The sequence below is a fragment of the Thermobia domestica genome, chromosome 11, assembly GCF_964235325.1.
Source record: "Thermobia domestica chromosome 11, izTheDome1.hap1.1, whole genome shotgun sequence".
Lineage (NCBI taxonomy): Eukaryota > Metazoa > Arthropoda > Insecta > Zygentoma > Lepismatidae > Thermobia > Thermobia domestica.
This window is the reverse complement of record NC_137464.1, coordinates 256,441,099-256,454,779: the sequence shown is the minus strand read 5'-3', so window position 1 is coordinate 256,454,779 and position 13,681 is coordinate 256,441,099. Positions and strand designations below refer to the sequence as shown.

The following is a 13,681-nucleotide window of genomic DNA, read 5'->3' as shown; positions in this document are numbered from 1 at the left end:
AATATTATTTTACATAAGAAACCGTTATCACGACTCACTTATCTGCTTTCGATTTCGAGCTATTTTGAAAATCGGCATTTATTTTCGCGTTTCTAAACAGCTGAAAACGGAAAGCCACTAAGTGACTTGTGATAACGATACCTCACGCAAAATGTTGTTGTCTAGGGCGCTCTTGTTCCATATTTCAATTATGTTTTATCTATTTGAAGATATCACATACTTACTGTAAAATTAGCGGTATTTTAATTTCGCCGGGATGAAGACTCTTAATCAAACCCCTAATATCAGAGGAGACAAAAGTCCCAAGTTCCGAAAGCCAACGCTACTGAAAGACACTATGATGATCAGGAGTCATTTATTATAAGGCAAGCATTCATATGCGGATTGTCACGTCCTTGGTGTGTGTCATATGGATGGAGTTCCCCTGTCGAACAGGGAAAAAGTTCCTTTCACTTCTACTTTCTACTGTGACACTTGCTCTAGAAGAGTGCTTTGTCGCCTGGCGATGGCGTTTGGCTCTGAGGGCTTAGCCTTCAGCTATACAAAGTATAGAAGAAGCAGCAACTTACGTAGTCGTAGGTGGCAATGGATTTTTTTTTTTTTTTCGATGCGTGTGTTGTTAAGTAGACAAGTCACAGAGGAAGCAAAGACATTGTTGTAAGCTCACTCACTCCTACAGACTTTCTTTCCATTTCGATGGAGAAACAAACTGGAACGAAGTGAAACTGAGGAAAAATGAGCATATACATACATATTCGTACGTATACGAGAGAAAGTTGTGAGGTATTCTACAGCATGTGTGCAAACTTCTGGTACAGTACCTGCTAAATCTTCGATTACCACAGTCTGAAAACATCTTTTAATTTGGTTACAAACATAAAACTCGCTGAAGAGCCCATTCGTGGCTACGCGGTTAGCGTACGCGCCTCTGGCGTGGGAGACCTGGGTTCGATTCCCGGTAGAAGCTCATGTGGTTCGAATTCCACGTTAATCAGTAAGTCCATGTCTCATATAGCCTCGCTGCTGAACGGGATGTTAAAATCAACTCAACTCAACTAAAAGTCGCTAATTGTTAAATCAAAACCACCATTACAGTGTCATAAGTTGTGGGAGGCAGGGAGCAACTGCCCTCTCATTTAAACTCCCAGCCGTTCAAGGGGAGGGGGACTTAAAAATGAAATGTTCTTACTTCATATGATACAACTGGGGTGCATCCACAAGGGGAGGGAGTGGTCTACCGGGTCCGGACTCCCGCCACAAAACCTCCTAAATCAACATACATTCTTTCTCAATAAACTTATAGTTATTTTAACAGGGAAATGATTGAAGTATGATAACATGATAGTTTGATCTTATACTTCATCTGTATTCTTTTTCTTTTATAAAAACAATCTAGTTCCATCATTTTTTCCTGAAGGTATAAGTCCGAGTATTTTACTTATGGTCTTTTTCGGTGCGGAATAAGACCCGTGCAATACTACATGGCAAGGGCGCCCATCAGGGGGGGCAAGGTGGGGCGCTGGCCCCCCTTAAGAGGAAATTGTACTTTGGAATATTGAAAACCCAATAGAATTTTTACATTAGTTACAGCAAAATTTGAAACTATATTTGAAACGTCGCTTATATTTGCCCCCCCCCCCTTGGAAACAACAACATGGTCGCCCTTGCTACATGGGCATGGTGGTTTGTAGTATTGGATCTCTCCCAACTAAAATTTCTGGGTGCGCGCTTAGCTCAGATAGTGGCTCAATGGAAGCGCACTTACCTCTGAACTGAGAGGCCTGTAGTTTAATCCTAGGCCATGGAAATTTGTGTTAGACAACATCGTATCCGTGGGTTTTCTCTGAGGTTCTCCCGTTTTCTCGCACATTCACATTCCACCAACTCTTTCTCATTCACTAATCACCCATCTTATTTTAACCCACAGGGCATAATGTGTGGGACATATATTAAGAAGTTATTCATTTATTTATGTGTTACTAGCAGAATAGCCGCTCTTCGCACGGGGAGAATACGTTTCATTTTGGATATAAAGAGGTGAATTTGGATTTAAATGGCATCGGAAATGTCACTGTTCATCTCAGTGACCCCGAAAACTGGATTCAATACTAATATCGGTCATTTTCAATTATTTTACATGTCACAACCCCCCTTAGTAATACTAATGGGACTGAATTTGGACTTAAACGTCATCGGAACTGTGTCTAGTCATCTCATAGACCCGATAACTCTCAATTCGACACAAATATCGGTCATTTTCAACCATTTTTAATATCTTCCTTCTCCCCCTCCCCTATATTGTATCGTCAAGTAAAATGATGAAAATCAGGCCCGAACCTCATCTATGCTGAAAATTTGATCGAGATCGGTCGAGTAGTTTGAGTTATTCAGTCACAAACACAGCTACTTTCATTGTTATAGGGTAGCTGGGGGCTCCACTCCCAGACCTCCCCGTTTGCTCGGCCTACGGCCTCGCATCTCTTATGTATCAGCGTTTGCATCAACAGTGAATTTCGTACATTTGCTCTTCATATTTACTGAATTTTCTTAGCTGGGGCCTTAGCGCTCACACCCATGCCTTTACTCGGCCTACGGCCTCGCACCTCTTACACCCACAATTCTACCGAATTTGAAGTTTCTTTTCCTATTTCAACTATCTAAAAGATAAGATTTTGTATCCCAAGAAAAAACCCATTTAAATAGCAAAAATTTCTTCATCCTCCTTTCAACCCCTTAAAAATTAAAAATATTCACTTTTGACAATTTTTCTGTCGATTAGCCCCGGAAGGATACAATCATGCCAAATTTCATCCTTTTAATCCTGCTGGAAGTGCGTAAACATTTTGGAGTGTAGAAGACGTCCCATATAAATAACATGGAAAATAATTTTCAGTTTCCCATAAAAACATTATACAGTACGATTTAAAAAAAAATGTTTACTGATTTACTTAGGTAACGCTAATGAAAATATACAAGCACACCGAATTTTAAGTTTGTATTCCAATTTCAAGTACCTAAAATATGAGATTATATTTAAAAAAAAAAAAACAAAAAAAAAAAAACCGGAAAATTTCTTCATTTCTACTTTAGACCCCCTAAGAATTAAAAATATTCACTTTTGGCAATTTTTCTGTCGGTTAGTTCTAAAAGGTTACAATCATGTCAAATTTAATCATTTTAGCTCTACAGGAAGTGCCAAATAATTTTGAGGTCTAAAAGGTGTCCTAAATAAATAACATGGGAAAGATATTTTCGTTCTCTATAAAACTATTCTGAGGTTGGAAATTTCTATTTTTACTGATTTACTTAGGTAACGCTAACGAAAACGTACAAGCATACCGAATTTCAAGTTTGTAGTCCAATTCCAAGTTCCTAAAACATGAGATTATACTGTACGCCCCCCCCCAAAAAAGACCCATTTAAATAACATGGGGAATTTTTCATTGCCCCTTTATACCCCCTAAAAAATTAAAAATATTCACTTTTGGTAATTTTCCTGTCGGTTAGTTACGGAATGCTACAATCATGCCAAATTTCAACTTTCCACGTCAACCGGAAGTACCCCTTTAATTTATGTCAGTTCATGTAGTTTTATATAGGCCTACTCTATAGTTAACACAGGATAGGATATAGATTTAATTAATAAATATATAAGGAAACATTTCTTGATTCGGTAAGATGTATTGATAGCCTTGTGGTGATGTATATTGTTATTTATTTTATTTTCCTGCCAGAATGAAGATGGTTGGTTCAAAGCCGTTCAAATCGACAAGCAAATAATAATAATAATAATAATAATAATAATAATAATAACAGAAAAAGGACAGAATTTATACATATTGAATATTGTATTTGCAAAAAATATAAAATTCCGAAATGGTAGTACCTGTTACGTGGAGTGGGACGCTTTACAAAATCCACCACAAATCGTTTGTTTGTTGAAGGACAGCAGAAGAAATGATGCGATTCCTACCAGGCACTTGACCTCGGCGTCAAGGGAAACCAAATGCAACCGCTGCCATGCGACGCCCTCACTCGGCGGCTGCATTCAAATGCACAAAATGCACTAACATAAGCTAAAATACTATATAATTAGATTACGTCAATTTATCTTTTTTTAAAGAAGGAAACTATACAAGAGGCTTTCTTAAATAAAAACTAGAAAACCTTGTAATTAACTATTTATATCGAAGGGCATATCCGAAGAAGAGTTTAAGGGATGTTGATGCCTTTTACTCATTTACAATTTTACAATCTTAGTGTTTAAGAAAAAAAAAAGAAAAGAAAAAAGAAAAGAAAAGAAAAATCATCATCATAATAGGTATTCTGCCATTATTGGCAGGTCATTTGCCGCAACTAAGAATCTTCCATGCTCCATAGTCTTCCGCTAACCTTTTGGTCTTCACGTATGATTTTTGTTTTGATATCGTCCATTAATTGTAGTCTTCTTTGCTTCCTCCCTCTTTTTCCTGCCACCATGCCCTCTAGCACGTCCCTCATTGTACAGTTCCTTCTTAGCGAATTTCTTAACTAGTTTCTCTTCCTCTTCTCAATAAAATTGTTCTTTTCTCCATCACCATTGCTAACACCCCGTCATTTGTTTTCCGTTGCACCTAGCTAATTCTCTCCATTCTTCTCCACACCCACATTTCGAAAACTTTCAGTTGTTTTTAATCATTTTTGCGTAATTAAGAAAGAAAAGTATTCAAATTTGTTACATTTAGTAATCGATGAATTTTGATGTCGCTCAATAAAATGATACGGATGACTGTAAAATCCTCATGTGTATTTTCCGAGAAAGTGTCGAAAAGCTATTTTTTGCATTAGGCTGATAAAAAATGAGATGCTTGAAGGTAAATCCTCATGCCATGTTTTCGAAGTTACGTTTTACTTCTGATGGTTTCATTCTACTTCTAACTGATGATAGTTTTATTTCTGCCTAGCTACATTCGGGCTGGATTGGGCTCGGTCCGAAAAATTCGGCCCGTGCAGGTCTCTAGGACGAGGGTATCTCTGAGATCATTTTTAGATATTGGGCCACTTCGAGATGTTTTTAGAAACCCTTAAAATCCAAGATGGCGTCCAAAATTTCAAAATTATTTATTTTTTGTTTTGATTCACTTTCAGATTTTTCTAGGTACAACTCTTTACGTACTGGTTATCCTTTAAGTATACTAACTACTTTTAAGTGCACCTAAGAGTCTTTAATATCGAAAAAGGTGGTGTTTCATCAGATTCCTTTATTTGTTGTCAGAATGGTTAATTTTTATATTATTAAGCAAAACAATTATTTTACCACTGTCCTCGACCGCGAATGAAACCGAAGTACATATATTCACTGCTGCTAAACACTAAATTAACTTTAATATCTTTTGAGACTAAATAGTTGCCAAATTAAAAAAAAAAAAAGTGTCAAAACTGTTCTTAGTGGATCGAAATTTATATATATATAAATCCAATTTGCGTTTCCTTCTGGTAGAGGTCTGCACGGACTCGGGCCTGCAAAGAATATATCACTTCGGGCCCGGGTCGTAAATTTTTAAATATATAACCATATTTCTCGGGCTTTTCCGGGCCTAACTTTGTAAATGTACTGTACAACGATATTTATTGGACGTTTGGACCGTTCTTTCTGAAGAACTTTTAAAGCACAGCTGCAAAATTAAATTTCTAATTGCTGTAAATAAAAATAAAATTTTGCGTAAATTATAAAGTTTCTGTAATTCGGGCTCATTTAATTACCACAGGAGCTTGGGCCTAAATGCTAAAACATTTCGGACTCGGGTCGAGCCTCACATTGTAAATTCAGGGGCCTGGCCGACCCGGACTAAATATTTCCGTCCGCGCAGTCTTCTACCTTCTGGGCTGACGTTGCTGATGTTGTATCTACAGGAACAGAGAGTTTTTAACTTTTTGACGTCATCATGAATACGATTTACTGTTTCACTAATTTAAGATGTATTATTTTTGTAATTACACTAGTGGACCTGAAACAAAATAAATCCAATAAGTGAAAGTGAATTGAAATCTGGTAGTTATCTAATGCTATATAGATAAATCTTAAATAATGGCCGCCATCTTTCGTTTAAGGCCCTTCTGTAAATTTAAAATGATTTAATTTGCTAAATTAAGTTAAAACTTCTTTTAACATCAGAAGAGGGATGTAAAAATTGAAAATCAATCAAATACGATCATAAATAAATAATTTTGAAATTTTGGTCGCCATCTTGGTTTTCCGTGCTATTAGACAAATTTCAGAGTGGGCCAATATCTTAAAATAACATTGAATGTATTTGCTTTCATTATGCCAAATGTCATACTTTTATATATATATATATATATATATATATATATATATATATATATATATATATATATATAAAAAGTGGACGTTTCTTCAGCTGTGCCGCCCCACTATACCTTCTGGATATAAAAGTGAATGTTTTTTTTTTTTTTTTTTTGTGAGCCACAGTTTATTATAAACAGATGTTTCATTACCTTCTGAAACTCGAAGTATAGTGTAGTACATGTCAACCACTAGATGACACTAGTACTTAATCTGGTCGGAGTGATTGTGAAATATTCCACTCAGGAAAAAAAGTTCATTATTTCATAAGAAAGATAAACGCATATATAACTATATAGTAGTATAGTTTTTAAAAAGTTTTTTTTATTAATATTATTAACTTTTTACGCACTTTGTTTTGGCTTAAAGCACAAAAGCATAACTCAAATACATTGGTGAAAATTATACCTCCTGTTTTTTTGTTAAAAAAGGAAGTAACTTAACCTTTTTTTGTTTTTTAAAAAAAAGAGAAAGAAGAAAATAGTTTGTCGGTTGCTGAATGATAATGACCAGATTATATAAAGAAAGGGATTAAGTCCAAGGGCATGCAAGGGCACATATTTTCAACTTGTTTGAAATGGAAAGTTGTTTTCTCCCGTAAACTATAAAATCATCGGCGTATTGATGGTTCTAGAAGAAATTTTTAAAAATACACAAAGAGAGTAGTTTTCACCGGCGGAAATGGAAACCTATTTTTTAAAAAAGAAAAAATCTTAAAACATAAAAAGGGACAGTTTATTCTTTGGTGCAGTGTTTGTCCTTGTAAATTTTTAATTAAATTAGGCTTACAATAGGCGGCGACATTTGATGTTTGGAGAATACAATTAATGACTGTGATTTATGTATATAAAAATAAGGAATTACCTTATGATTACTTTACGTTCCATTTCTTCAAAGGAAACAATTCATATTTTAAAATTATGAATATGTATATCCTAAAACAAATTAATATAGAAATTCGGATGGCATTGGGAGTACTGATATTTGTATACTTTTTAATTAAGTTGCCGTATTTACAATTAGAGGTTCCAGAATATGTTTGTCTCAGAATGTGAGTGACATGATCAGGATCGTATGTAGCGGGGGGGCAGTTCCCTTATGGATTTTCAAAGAGTGTTCAGTTCATACTAATTTGCTTTAACGCTATAGTTAGGGTTGCCATAAATTTTTTGATCCAAAATACGGACAAGCCTTAAAATGACGACCCATTAAAGATACGGTGCCTAAACACAGAATAAATATTTTGAAATTTCTTACCTAAAAATCACTTATTACACAATTGTTTGCTGTAATACTTAAAACACTATTGGAAACTAACATGTTTTATATATATTTTTTATTAACACAAATATAATAAATAATGCAACTAAATTACGTATATTAAATCTAACTAAAAGAACCCTGGAATGGAAAAATGGGACACTTTTTAAAAACTTAATCTACTTTATTAATAGTAACTAAAGTATATGATAAAAACACAATTCTTTTCGTCCAAGCTGTCCAATTTTCGGACAGCTAAAAACTGTAAAATACGTACATTATCCTATTTAATATTTTGTACGATACGGACACGGACCCAAAAGTACAAACAGTCTGTACGAAATTCGGACATATGGCAACCCTAACTATAGTTTATTTACTGTAATCATCATCATCATCATAGGTATCTGCCAGTACTGGCAGGTCACGTAGTGCTGCAACTGAGAAGCTTCCATGCTCCACGGTTTTCTGCTAATCTTTGTCTTCACGTAAAATGTTTCTGTTTTGATATCGTCCATGAATTGTATTCTTCTTTGCCTCTGTTTCCACCATACTCTCTAGCACGTCCCTCTGATACAGTTCCGTCTTACCCAAGGACTCAACCAGTTTTTCTTCCTCTTCTTAAAAATCTAAAATTGTTCTATTTTCCCCAGCATTTCTAACACTTTCTTATTCATTTTCCGCTCAATTCTTCTTCGCATCGACATTTCGAAAGTTTTTTGTCGCTTTTCGTCATTTTAGCGTAATGTCCATGTTTCTGATCCATACAGCACAAATATTCCACACGAAACGTTTTATGAATCTTTTTTTTCTCAACTCTTTATTCAACTTCTCCCGGCGAGAGCTCATGTGGTTCGGATTCCCCGTTAATCTGTAGGTCCACGTCTCATATAGCCTTGCTGCTGAAAGGGACGCTAAACTTAAATCAACTTAACTCTTTATTCGACGTCCCACAAAATATCATTTTCTTCATCCTAAAGACTTCTTTCGCCATTTCTATCATTGCTTTTTTTTTACATTAATCGCTGTAGCTGTTTATTGCAAGAAATAGAACCCAGAAATTCTCTTTCTTTCAAGAATTATCGTGCGGAGTAACGGACGAACGGACTGATTGACAAAAAAAAAATCTTATAGTGCCTATAACATGATTCTAATTAAAACATTTATGTACTAAGAAATTATGAATGCAAGATGAACTCAAGTTATTCCCTCTCCATAAACTACTTCGATCTCCCTAATTTAGTGTTCTGGCTACTGGCGCCCCGATACCGGACGATGGAGTAAATTCCTAAAATCACATTATTTCCAATACACTAACGTATTGACAGATGCTAATAAGACTAGCGTATAAAATCTTATGATTACGTCAGAAAAATACCATAGTGTATGCTTAGCTTAAGAATTCTGAATCAAGCAATTTATATTCCGACTTTAACAGCGTGTATTCGATGTTATCGCCAATATTCTGATCCCCTGTATCACTGTAGATGAATCAAGTGAGGAAGTCTGTCGCCAAAACAAGATAACTAACATGTAAGTCATGTTTTTAAAAATGTATTTAAGTATTACTCATGTGTTTTCACAATGTAAACTGCGTAAGTAACAAGGGTCATTTTATCTTTAGGATAATACTAAGTTACGGAAATGTCTTTTATTTTTACCATTTGTATGAGAACTTCCTTAAACCTTTGAATGCTGTATAATCAGATTATGTACTTTTGACCCTTAACGTCAATGGAATTATTTTCTAACTACATATTGCTACAAAATTCCTTAAGACTGACACATTTTGAATTATAATTATGTATCTAGTAGATAACTTTCCCTTAAACTCTAAATTTACTCTGAATGAAATGGTACTTGCTCACGTTATCATATTTAAAAAAGGGGGAAATGTTAATAGCTTTCTCTTGACCAAATCTTAAAACCAGATCTGTATCAAGTGGTAGAGCGTTTATCTCTGGTGTATGGTGACCATAGTTCGATCCCTGGTTAAGTAAGTTTGTGGTGGCCAACATCGTGCTCGTGGTTTTTTTCGGGGTATTCCCGTTTCCTCCTACTTTCTTATTCCACTAATTCTTCCATTATCATTCACTTGCTTTAGTCATCGTATCCCTTAGCCTAATGGGACGTTAAACTCCAAGATTTTGTGAACCCTAGGCTCTACATGAAACATACATCTGTTTTCCCTCGAGAAACAACAGAAGTGGCCCCACAACCTTGCCAAATTTAAAAGGATATGGCGAACGAGCGCAAAAAAAGCACTTAAAAAACTATAACAGAAACACTAACGTTTAGTCAATTAAACGGTAACAACAAAAGCAAAAATATAAAAGAACAATAACAACAAAAATAAAAAATCGAAACTTGGCGGCAATACAACACTGTACCCGTAGATACTTTCCGTGAAATACGACAAATTCAAAATTTCATGGATGAAGTTGATGACTGGGACATACTCACACGTTTTATTGGGTGCTGAAATTGATATAGATCAAGCTTCACGACTCCTTGCGATTACTATAGTGCCATCCAAATTTCGCGCTGAAAGATAAACATCAACCCGAAGCATTGGCGTAACAAGACGAAGGTCCAAAGCCAGAAGGTACACCCCCTCCCCCTAGAATTCCGACCGCTCGAACTGTGATCGTTGGAAGGCTCTTTCAATTCTCAAAAGTAAAAGACCATTACCTCCTAGCAAAGTACCTTATTTCTGCTAATGACCCGAGGTCACATAATTTAAATTTGATATAAAAAAAAGATTTCATATTAGAATTATTGTTGCTCACAACACGAGAATTTGTTTTCTCGTCTCGCCTCGAAAAATTAGTCTCATCTCGTCTCAAAAATTACCATCTTTTGTAAATTTATGTACAAAATTTTACCTATTTTGGCCTTCTGCTTTTTGCTGACGATTGTCAGTTATGCAGAGAAATATCGTGTCTCCATGACACAATTACCCCTACAGGAAAACAAAAAATTACCTTATAAGCTGGTGTGAAATGTGGCACTTGAAACTTAACAGTAAGAAATGTGACAGTAGTACCATTACTTTGAAAAAGCCTCCTGTTCCCTCCACATACCATTCCCCTATTACACATTTTGCTAGTTATAATGATCTTGTTGTCATCTTTGATTTAAAATTCATATTCTCTGACCACATCTCAGTACTCAAGAATTCAATGCGTATGTTGGGACTTCTTTATCGATTCACTGAACTACGCACTGTTTCATCATTAGCAGCTTTTATTATAAAACTTTAATAGCGCCCAAGATCAAATACTGCTCTCCCATATGGGCCATGGCAGCACCTACCCATCTCTCCAGACTTGATTCTATTCTCAATTTCTTTATTGCTATAGTCCGTTTTAGTGTTCCTGCACTTCGAATATTATCTAAGAAGGAACTCTTGCGACATCTTAATATCCAGACCCCGGGAGTACGCACAAATATCTCTAACCTGAAATATCTTCATAAAATAGTTAATGGGAACTTAAAATCGGAAACATTACTTCAGGAACTATCCTTACGTGTCCCTTCCCGCATAACCTGAATAGCCACTTATTCCATCTTGCTCGTCCTACGTTAGCAATTATACATTTATTTATTTATTTATTTATTTATTTTACAGAATACCGAACTGTTGTAATTAAGTAACAACTGATGTGGACATTTTTTTTTCGAGTTACCCGGTGTTTGAAAAAGTAATTAAACGACTTTTCACGAAATAATATTACTTTCACACTTTTTTTGACACTGTTTTATGTTGTTGTTGTCTTTTTTTTTTTTTTTTGTTAACATTTCTCTGTGTAAAATGGCAAAGTTATGCCATAACTGGGAATTTGTTCAATAAATAAATAAATTAAATAAATAAATAAATAAATAAATAAATAAATAAATAAATAAATATTTTTTCTTTCTAATTTGATCTAGAAGTTCTCAGCATCTTCCGCGCCATTAGAAGTCCAAAAGGGGCGTTTAACAATATTTAAGCTGTAAATAAATAATAAATAAATATAACATTTAAGCTATATTTATTATTGGAGCCTATTGTATAATAATTTGCATATCTTTAAACGCTGATATTTTATACCGAATGCATAAAATTTGCATTTGATTTTTTTCTTTTGAAAATTATTTTTTAAATATACCTATATATTTCTCATTTCAATCTGGACATTTGACAATACGGATGACTGGAAAATGAATTAAATGAAATTTCCAATTTAACGTTTCACAATTATCCACCGAGTGATTATAATAATTGATAAAATGGTGGAATGAAAAAGTGGGAGAAAAAGGAGAAAACACGCACACACACGGTGTTTGTCCACTACTAGATTCACTTGTTGCAGGCGGAGATCCAATCAGGTACCGACACCACGTGCCAGAAGTGAGTTTTCTGCCACTGAGACACCACGTCCCCGGATGACTGAAGTTCGAACAAATGGAGTTTTACTGTATTTGCAAATTGGAAATGTAACTACAATAAACCGATTAGTGAATGTGGATTATTGTTTGGAACGTCTTAGACTGCGGAGAGGTGAAGGAAAATTTTTAAAACACCAGGAAGGACACGTGTTAAGTGGAAGCAAGGTTTTTCTATCCGTCCCACGTGCGGCGGGAACGGAAGCTAGGCAGGCATACTCTCTTTTTATTCGACGAGCGACCGACAGCAGAGGCCACATCTACCAACAGAATACGAACCATACTTAACATACAGTGTTGCCATCGTTAAAAATATTTTCATGGTGTATTTAACATAGTATGTAGGTCATAATATAAACATACCAATAATTTGCGGAATTATAATATTTGTGATTGTTAGACAAGAGATGCTTAAAAGAGATCAGGTCAAGAATTGCCGTACCCAAAGATGCATTCAGCAAGAAAAGATCACTTCTTAACTAGCAGGCTTAATCAGTGGTGCCCCCCCCTTATGTCCATGATGCACCCCCCAATTGTCTATCCATAGGTGTTCTTCCATGAAAAAAATCTTTTCGATTAATTTTTACACCCCCCTCAAACATATTTATATAATTTTACCCCCCCAATATTTCAATGACGCAGTTTGCGTCATAGCCCCCCCCCTAGCTTAATATTGGACTAAGAAATAAACTGACCAAGTACTACGCATGAAGTATTGGATTATATGGTTCGGAGACTTGGACATTAAGGAAGTTAGAGAAGAAATATTTAGAGATCTTCGAAATGTAGTGTAAGAGGAAGATATAGAGAAGTTAAAATGGACAAAGAGAGTAACAAACGAAGATGTTTTAAAACGGATAGGAGAGAAGAGGACGCTTTTATATACCTAGCATCCTTTGTAGGAAGGCCAGTTGGATTCGATACATCTTACGAAGAAACTGTCTTCTTCACACAGCCATAGAAGGAAAGATGGAAGGAAAGGGAGGAACAGGAAGAAGAAGAACACAGTTGATCGATGATTTTAAAGATAGAAGATGATATTGGGAGTTAAAAGATGAAGCTGAAGATCGAAAAACCTGGAAGTAACATTTCGAAGCCCAAACCTTTAAAAAAAAAGTCTCAAGACCTGCCAACAGGCATAAAGTAATAATAATAATAATAATAATAATAATAATAATAATAATAATAATACTGTTTCTTAGTTCCCAGCTTCCTTTGTCGTTTTTGCTCGGACCGATGGAGATTCTCCTACGATGGGGCGCGGTGGCTCATTAGTAGAGCGTTCACTTCCGGTGCTTGGGATCCCTGGTTCGATCCCAGCTCGTGTCGTGTGGACTTTGTGGTGGACAAACACAGTGCTTTCTCGGGGTTCTCCCGTTTCCTCGCACTTTCTTCATTCCACCATTTCATTCATCTCTCATCATCACCATCTCCTTTAGCTTAACCGGCACAATCATGGAACGTAAAAGATTTCATTTCATTTTTTCATCCTCCTACGAGACTTTTCGTACGTAGGTCTACACATACCGTAGTTTGGGAGTCTAAAATTCTGAATTAGCGGAATGAAATGAAATCTTTTAAGTTTTACGTCCAACGCTTATGTTCGCTAGGCTAAAGGAGACGGTGATGATGAGAAATGAATGAAAT

The 13,681-nt window shown here is 35.6% G+C and overlaps 1 protein-coding gene across 3 annotated transcripts in view; it reads left to right on the top strand.

Moving 5' to 3' along the window:
* Positions 1–13,681, top strand: part of LOC145664962 (sodium-independent sulfate anion transporter-like) — a 139,437-nt gene that overhangs the window by 53,858 nt on the left and 71,898 nt on the right. The window lies entirely within an intron of this gene.